Source organism: Topomyia yanbarensis, chromosome 3, assembly GCF_030247195.1.
Source record: "Topomyia yanbarensis strain Yona2022 chromosome 3, ASM3024719v1, whole genome shotgun sequence".
NCBI lineage: Eukaryota > Metazoa > Arthropoda > Insecta > Diptera > Culicidae > Topomyia > Topomyia yanbarensis.
Window position 1 is genome coordinate 352,042,346 of NC_080672.1, and position 9,933 is coordinate 352,052,278.

The following is a 9,933-nucleotide window of genomic DNA, read 5'->3' on the forward strand; positions in this document are numbered from 1 at the left end:
TGTTCTTTACTCCAAGAATTGGTTTCGAAATCTTTTGAAATGAAATTCCAAACTAAACACAAATTTAAAAAAAAAAATTGTTTAAAATAATTTATATCAGCAATGAATTTAAAACACGTGAGTGAAAAGATACTTTCATATAGCTAATATTCTGACTGTACAACAAAAACTGCTTCTTCAAAAAACTGGTACCCCAAGGCGCTCGGAGACGCCGTTTTATATTTTATGAATTACACCCATGATGTCGAAAGAAAGGTGGAAATATTTTTTTTTTTACATTACATGCCATTACAAGAATTCGGAATTAAACAATAACTCAATCAAGACTGTAACATTTTTAAAATCCATAAAAATGTCAGGACAGGATTTTGACACATTGCTGCCAAGTGCAGGTCTGCGGTAAAGTTGGCGATTGTAATTTTATTTTGTACAATATGACCCCAGCGTGAGCGTAATATTGTTGAGGTCCAATGAATGTGCTATAGTCACATCACCACAATAAAGCATACCTGTAAAAAAATCATATTTGCACGATTGTCACGAAAATTTTTATTTTTCTTCTGAGGCGAATGTCGTCCATTGTCTCCCGGAAATCATCTGTTGAAACCAACCTCTCAGCTCATTCTGCAAATCGGAACTCCAGGGCACTATTGAACTAAGCTGCCCCCATCATTGGAAAGGTGTAAATAGATGTATTGTAGGATGGTTCTTCATGCCAGTCTAGACTCTTCCAAATTTGAGTCAAAATATTTAAAAAAACGCGGTCATAACTTCCACCACCAGGTGGCATTATACACGCAAGATGATGTGAGTTGATCCAAAAACTTATTGGCAAGTTAGTGTCATACGCAGGATTCCCATAAAAATCACTGGCACCCAAAGTAGAGTTACTGTCGATTTAAATGATAAAGTATTCTATCACAGAAAAACCTGTTTTAATCCACCTAGCGGTGCAATTGTGCCTTTCTCATTTCTCTAAACTATGGCACGGAGGCTTTTTATGTTCAACATAATTGTGGAAATGTCCATTACATTCTTAGTACACTTTGCACTTATACACAATGGCATGCCAGCCACGAACTTGATGAGCTACGTGTCGACGGTGAAACACTTGAAACAAAAAAATATCATACTCCATTAGCCTAATCATCATTAGATCAATGTTATCTGCTTGCTAACTCATTTTGTCATGCGGGGCTGGGTATGTGAAGAGGGCGAAAGTCCCATGAACGAACGACTCCCCAGCTTAAATTGGTATGCTTTGTGATACAGTGGTGGTTTAAAGATGATGGGGTTGAAAGGGAGGGGTATGAGGGCTGGATGGGGTGGTGGTCTGAGGGGTGATTTAAGGAGATTTTTAAAGGAGGGGCGCGAACAGTAGAGGGGGGCGGGTGTAATCCCTCTCCGTAAACCATCAACTACGCCCCTGTTAAAATCCAGAAACCCTAAACGAGTCGAAAAAAAAATTAGGTTGACATTTTTCAGAGTGATTGCATAACCTTTCTATATGAGAAAGGTAAAAATGTGCCAAAATCCAAAAAAGTGAATCGTAGTCAAATTTTTTTTTCGAGTTTGCATCAAATCTCGACGTTTCATGCACCTTGAACACATTTAGCATCAAAAATAAAAATTCTATTTTTAATTTTTCCTATAGTTTATATGAGAAATTTCTGTGTGGCCGCACTCTGAAACCCGTAATTCCGGAACCAGTATTCCGATCGATCCAAAATTCAATAGCAGCCGATGGGAAGGTTGCACCTTTCATTTGAGACTAAGTTTAGGCAAATCGGTCCAGCCATCTCTGAGAAAAATGAGTGACATTATTTGACACATACGCACATACATACACACACACACATACACACACATACATACATACACACACACATACAGACTTTTTCCGATCTCGACGAACTGAGTCGAATGGGATATGACACCCGGCCCTCCGGGCCGGGATTAGGTTGACGTTTTTCAGAGTGATTGCATAACCTTTCTATATGAGAAAGGCAAAAAATCGTGTTTAAATCCAAGATCTCCAGAAAGACTTATTGTATTTGCAATAGGAAGGCTAGGAATAACAGATATGCGTGCTGTTTCATTTAATAACATTTGAATAATGTAGTAGTAACCCGAAAGAATTAACATGTAGTGATCTGACCTTCATAGTTCAATGACGTTGCTTAAGGATGAGGAGTGCCTTGGTCAAGGAGGAATGACGAAGTAGGACGCGTTTGTCATCCACCATTTGAACGTTATCTAAACCAGGAAAATAATTCTAAGGTTTTTCCATAATAAAATTAAGGGGTTATACCACCGTAGAATTAAAAAAAATGATATTTTATTGGTCTAAAATGTGTTTTAGAGCCATGAAAATTATATACCCAAAAATCGTAGGCGACTATAATTGCTAATTGTTCAAATTTTCAGTTCTGCGGCAACGTCTCTTATGTATACCACGAGCGAGAAAACTTATACCGCGTTTTTCTCGAAATCATATTTTTGAGTTGGCCGGAAAACTAACTCGTTTTGATATTTTCACAGTATATTCAAAATTTATGATTTCTGATTGTAATGATATATTCAAAATTGATTTGATATTTTTTTAATCGCCAATTTTAATGATATTTTCAGCATCTTTTTACTATAAATATCGCCATTTCGTGAAAAATTCAAATATCGAAAAAATCCTGCGTACGTCGCTTCCTATTGCTATAAGGAATTTAAAGTTCTAGGTTAAAAATTACGGGTAATAGATTTTCGGCCGTGAACTCTTTCCAAAAATACGCATCTCTGGGAAAATACTGCACATTTGCCATCTTACGACAAAATTGTTTGAAATAATTTTTTTTTGTACTTCACAATTAGTATTGTATTATTTCCATTTACAAGTTCCTGGTTCACCTCTTCATTGCTTTGAAGGCTGACCTATTTTAGTTTAAACAGCAACATTTTTGATTCCGTACCAGTATAAGATGGTCCGGGCCTAGTGCAATATGCTAAATCCGGTCAAAGCAGTGTCATGCATTCATGACGCATCAAAAAATAGAAATTTTATTGGTTTATTGTGAAAGTTTGTCCGATATCGGTCTAAACTGGGATGAAAACCTGCATCAATTTGCCACAAGTGCAGAACGCTTGCCAGGCACAGATTGGTTAGCCACTGTGTTCTGTTTGTCGCTACGGTTCAATTCCTTCCGAACTTTGTTTACGTGTAGTCCAAAACACACCATTTTCTTTGCTCAAAATAAATTGAAGCTTGAAGCGAAATATTCGAGCGACGCTTATTTTGGATGAACACGATCCTGGCCTTGCTGTGCCGCGAGTATAATTACGCTTAGTTGCCAGTTTAGTTGAAGGTTTTGGTCACATAGGGTACAAATCAATGCTACCAATTCACCGAGAGGAGGCATTAGGGAAAATCCAAAATAAACTTTGAGTTATAAACGATTCTCAATTCAAAATTCTGTAGCATTGCACTAATGAGTTACAAATAATCGAGTGTACACTGAGTTCGTATGATTTAGATCCATCTTCAGTGGCCCCCAAAAACTGCCAGGCCGAGGCCCAGTGTGCCCATACGTAAGGACGGTACTGTCACGCAATGCATTTAGAGCGATTTCGAAGTGGATTAGTTACTGTATACTTTTTTTTTATTCATTTCGTTTATTTGATAGGCACAAATGCGTTAGCTTGGCGGTGCCAAATGTTACTGTATACTAGACCGGCAACAATTTTGACTTTTTTCGGAACACTGTTAAATCAAACGGTAATTGGCTTCACATTGTCAAATATGAACTTTTTCTGAAAACTCTAGTTCATTCACATGAGCTTTCAAATTTGTATGTGAAAATATATGAAAAATAGGCAAAGGAAACAATAAATTCAGTAAAAATACCAGTATCATCTTGTGCATCCCACAACCTGTGGATATATAGCTTAAGGTGTAAGGATCAACATTTCCGAAGACGGCAGATTGATCCGATTTTACAGAAAAAAGATATTCTCATAGAAAGTTATGTGATGCCTCTCTTTCTCGCAAATGCTTAGAATAGGCAATTTCAAAAAAATCGGTTAGTCTTCAAATTTAAATAACTTTGTTGGGAAACTTCCAACCAATATGCTACCTTCAACAAAGCTGTTCGTTATAAAATAAGCTATGTGACCAAAAGTTTTGAGATAATCAGAGCTAGTGTGGAATTTTTTATTTGATTTTAAGAAATTTTAAGATTTTAAGAAACAACCATATTTGAATTCCATATGGGCTATTGCCACTTGAATGTCAATGATTAAAAAGTGTTTTGCTGGTTTCACACGAAAAACAAAAATAGGTAAATTTTAGATTCGCTCCTGAATTTGAATATTGTATTCCGAAAATTCGAACCTGCATTAAGATTGGTAGCTACTAAGTATCACAAAGTGAAGAAAATGAAATAAATAATATTATTATTAATTTTAATTTCATGAAGAGGATACAGAATTGCAACACAACATTCCACGAATTGATACTGAAGATTAACAAAGAAATCGCTGCTGTAAATTCTAACAACAAGTCAGCACAACAATCTTCATATCGTTTTAAATTGATTAATCATAGTTACGAACAAAGTACTCTTTAATGGTCTATACTGGTTGCTTGTTTTCTAACTCATATTTATAAGAATCAATCTATCTACTACGTGATACGTACTACTATCTAGCGCCGGATTAAAGTGGACCATTCTAGCCTTTAGCAATTACAACCACGCCCCATACGCTACCCGAGTTCAGCAGCCACGTTCCAGCAAAGTGCATGCAGTTTGTTTACTATCCTATCCCTTTACCCCCCCCCCCCCTTTCCGTGACAGTTTTGGTTGAAGGCAGCTACGGTGCCTGTTTGACAACTGTCACTAAGTGAAATAGTGAAATTTCAATCAATCGCTACAGATAAGCACCCCGGTAAATAGTCGCCGGCGTAATTAAGGAAACTGGACCCGGGTGATAAATCGTCGCTGTTGTGCTATCTTATGACAAGTGCCATTTTGCACATTTCGAGAAAAACGATTTTTAAAGTTTGAGATTGAATATCTTGAAACTTATAAATGGTATAAACAATTCAAAGAAGACAAATGATGCTTCTATCTATTCTGCATTAATCTCTCAAATATTACGAAAATCGGTTAACTACATTGCGAGTTTTCTTTAAAAATGTAAACAAAAGTCGGTCTCACACGTGTCATAGGTGTGTATTGATGACAAAATTGGTATGGCGTGTCATAATTGTGCATGGAAAATTTTCCATATAAAAAAATCATCAATTATTAACTTTTATTCATATCTTTGGCTTCATTTTGTCTATAAACAATCGGTGAGATGCATTTTGAAGGAAATGAGTCAGGGAATCTAGACAAAATAGTTATTTTTGGTTACAGTGTTGCCAAATATGCTATATTTCCAGTTTAAAACTTAAATTGCATTTTTCTCACAGTTCGTGCATTTTTGTTTCGAAAATGATTATGCCATTGTGTTTATCAGATAGTTTTACATATAAAAACATCTCACACATAAAGACAATTTGAGCCAATCCCCAGACACAGTCATTTGAAGCAAAAAATTAAAAATTTCTCAGCGCGTTTCTCGCTATATCTCAGTAACCAAGCAGAATGTCAAAATTCTGTAAACGCCACTTTGTAGAGATTTTTTAGACAAGTAATGTGGCATATCTAACTCAGTTTACCCCAAAATGGCGTTTGTCATAAGATAGCACAACAGCGACGAAATCTGTTCCCTCAGCGGTATAATCAGCGATCAGCTTGTGGCGTGGCGTGGCGTGCCCACACTGAGCCGGCTGGTGCGGCACCGATTGTGATCAGTGTCACAAAACATGGAACTTGTCCGGTGAACGGTAGGTGGCACGTCTGGGTAGAAAAGTTGCTCCTTTGATCTTGATTGTGGGTTAGGTGGATGCATTATAAAGCTATTTCAATTTAACCCAATTCAACCCCCAGAATGTCAATGGTTTCTAACTCAACAGTACAAATTTTGCAACAGATTTGATGAATTAAAGAAGTCAGGAGATTCATTACTTGCTTTTCTAAAATGCAATTATGAACTGTATTTTACTTTAGGAAAAAAAAAGTCAATGGACATGTAAGGGTTCAAACGTAACAGAGGGTTCCATTCCTAACCTCCATCGAAGGTGTCCGCAATGAGCCTGCGCGCACCTAATCAATTATTGCAAATTGATTGAAAGGCATCTGGACAGCTACGTGAAAGACGGGGACAATTTTCAATGTGAGCCAGTTGATCATATTTTTGAAAGTAAAAGTATTTTCGTTGGTACTATCACTAAAACAGATGCAAATAAAACAGACTTAAAAGAGCGATAAAAATATCATCTCTGCGCACTGACCCCGACGTGATTTGAACACGCAACCTTCTGATCTGGAGTCAGACGCGCTACCGTTGCGCCACGGAGTCTTGCTGTGCGGAGTGAGGTGCGATTATCGTTATCATGCTTCTGTCTTAAAACCTCGTTTTAGCTTAGCTCGAAACCTAAAATTCAGCGAACCAAAACCGATTGCTAATCAGTGTTTCACATTTAATACGATTTCGGTGGTGTGGCGAAGATAGTGGTACGGTAAAGTGCTTATTTTCACCATACTAAGCAAGGTACCTCACATATTCGTTAATTTCTCTCTTTACAATCAATGGAATGCGTAAAAATTAACATCAACAGTTTTGCTTCGTAGTTAAGAACCGATATAATAACATAAATGCCCTAAAAACAGTAAAATTCTCGTGTTTGAGTGCAACGAAAACTGGAATCGAGTGCCCCTATTGTTGCGCTACCATTTGCCTCAATGCGTTGAACAAAGATGGCAGACACTGCTTTAACTAACGGCTTTAAATGGCTAGGGCGATAATAGAAACATGGCGCAAACAGGCTCATCACCCTACCTAACGGGGGAATGATTGAAAATAGCTTGATGAAACCAATGTTTCACACACATTGGAATTGAATGTAGGGGTACTTATGAAGACGACTGTTTGAACCCCATTCTTTTCGTTCATGTAGAGCGAACTATAGATACAGTGTCGGACATGAGTTAAGCAACAAAATGCAAGGTTATTTATTTATACTATTTGTAGTAACTAATTCTGAAATGTAAAGTCAGACATATAGCACTGCGTCCTGGAAAACGCATGGTTTCAAAAGAAATGGTCAAGTTTGTTTAAATTTTATTAAAATACAATGAGAGAATTGAGACGAACGTGAAAAGAAAATTATTTAAAAATTATGCTACAGTAGTGATCTGTTTTTATCAACCAGACGCAAAATGTTTGTTGATAAAACGAAGAGTTGATATTTTTTTATCTTTATTATATCTTAAATATTATGAAACTATAAAGGGACAGTTCTCTGTTTTATAAATATTACCTATCAATGCTAAACTGTCTACTTCATACCGCGCGACGTATGATGTGAAAGGACAAATCTCACTTAATTCTATATGACTTTCCTCACCTAATATAAAGTATTGACTCAGGAGACGTGCGATGTGAGATTTACTTTCTAGCATCGAGTTTAGATAACAGTACCGTAAACCGGGGTGACTTTGATCACTCGAAACTTTTTTCGTAGATCGCTTACTAAACCAGAATAGTCAACCGAATCATTTTAATTTGAAATTATTTTTACTCTAAACTTATAAAATACTGATTTGTTAAACTTTTTGACTATATTTTTCGTATTTTGGGAACAAAAAACCGAAATTTGACTTTACCTTATTTTTACAAAGCTTCGTAAAGTGTCTATTTTTCATAAAACAAATAAATCTCAGATTTGAGCAAGAGCAATAAATTACAAGCGAGGTTTTATTTTCCTTTTGAGTGGGATGTGCCAAATTTATTTTTAAGAGTGTGCTTATTTTAAATACAATTTTTTGTGGAAATGGTTGACAATTATTTCAAGCTAAAATTCGCAATACTTTTTATTGTTCAATAGTCCAACGTGTTAAAGCACTGAATTAAACAATTTTAGCAGTTTTAAAGGTTTTCAGAATCTCTTATTCTAGTTGGACACAAATTATACGAATTTTGGTTACTCAAATTTTACAGTATATTGAATTACTTTGTATAAAACCAATTAACATCTATTTAATAATGACTATCTTTCCAGAATTAGTTGAAACAAGCATTTGAATGAAAAACATTGACATCAATAACTTAATGTGGGTGAACATGCAGGTTATCAAAGTCAGCCCGAAATACGAAAACGAACTTCAATTTGAAATCATTTTTGGAAAAATAGCTGGAAGCGGAGAATTTTAGGTAAAACCATCTAATCTTATTCTCCATACATCAGTACATGGTTTAAAAATATTAAACTTGAAAAAAATGTGTTGCGTCTAAAAATATGTAATGATTACTTCGAAAAGTGATCAATGCCACCCCGATTTACGGTATTTCTTAAACAACTATGCAGAAAAAATTGGGATCGAAGTTGAAGTGGATTGTTTTATGAGAGCAAAGTCTGTGTTAGTTCCACGGCAGTCACCTGTTTCAGTATGTAAGAAATATGGTACTGAGTACGGTTGTTCTCACAGTAAATTTCATTTAACGAAACAATTTGAATCACTACACTGAGGTAAATTGCATTCAAATCAAGATCTACACGATGTTATAACCTGGTGTGGGCGAACTGAGCTGATTAGTGCAAAACTTTTGTAGTTCTGGTCAGTACAATCAGTACGTTGAAAAACTATCACTACTGTTTTTCCCAAAATTTCCACTACAAAAACACGTCTGGCTTCCCGAGCAAAGTCCAACATCAAAATTACAGCAAATAGACAACATATTTTGATATCAAGCATCAAATTGAAATCTTATTTTGATATCAGTTTAAACTTTTTCAGATGTGACATTATATTTTGATCTCATTTTGATGTGCTTACATTTAAAAAAAAAATGTTTGTTTTTTATTTCTTTGACAAACATGAAATTGATTACTTATTTTGTTATCAATGAAATATTTCACCATCTCAATAAGTTTTCAATTTGCTTTCACTGATAGCATAAATAGTTATCTGTTTGATGTCATAGTGCAATTTTTCTGCTTTCGATTTTGATCTTTTAATTGTTTAAAACGACCAAAATGATAACCTGAGCAATCATTGCCTACTACATTTACATTACTTACATTACATTACTAGATCACAACATCAAGTTTAGTTCTCAATTTGTTATCAGACTCTGCTCGGGTTAGCAAGCCAATGCAATATGCACTATGCTATATTTCTCCTTAGTGGAGAAAAATCGAGGTAAAAACTCTTTTTTTCATTAGATCATCTCTCGATAAACATATGATTACGGCCTAAAAGACAACTGTCAAAATCCACTTTGAATGGAAATTCCGGACAAACTGTTACACGTTAATCACAAATGTTGGTAGTAAATGAAAGAGAAAAGTTTTCTCTTTCATAAACTGTTGTGAACTGTGCTCGACTAGTAACGATTTGTCTGGAATTTCCATTTGAAGTGGATTTTGACAGTTGGCTTTTAGGCCGTAATCATATGTTTGTCGAGATCTCAATCAGAACTTCTTTTACTGTGGGGCATCATGCAGGACCGGGGTTTGCCAAGAAACACAAATAGTGTTTTCGTTCTTTGGAGCTAGCGTCAATCCGGCACCAGCTTAGTCCTAACAATAAGTCAATGTCGGATTCTGATGAGACGAAGTCGAAACGTAAATTCCATAACTAATTTAACCCTCAAAAAGGCAAGGGGTTTCAGAGGCCCGGCTAGTTACAGTTCTCTAGTTTTAATGACCTGGAATTTGAAATACAAATGATCGAGCGTATTCGGACTTTCGATTTTCTCACTAAATGACAAAAAAGAGGCTTTCGATTTCATTGGATCTTAAGAGCGATGTTTCTTGAAGTCACAATTTTAGCT

At 35.7% G+C, this 9,933-nt stretch overlaps 1 non-coding gene across 1 annotated transcript; it reads right to left on the reverse strand.

Moving 5' to 3' along the window:
- Positions 1 to 6,384: 6,384 nt before the first annotated feature.
- On the reverse strand, positions 6,385 to 6,456 carry Trnaw-cca (transfer RNA tryptophan (anticodon CCA)). The gene has a single exon. It is a non-coding gene; the product is annotated as a tRNA-Trp (tRNA).
- Between the last annotated feature and the right edge of the window lie 3,477 nt (positions 6,457 to 9,933).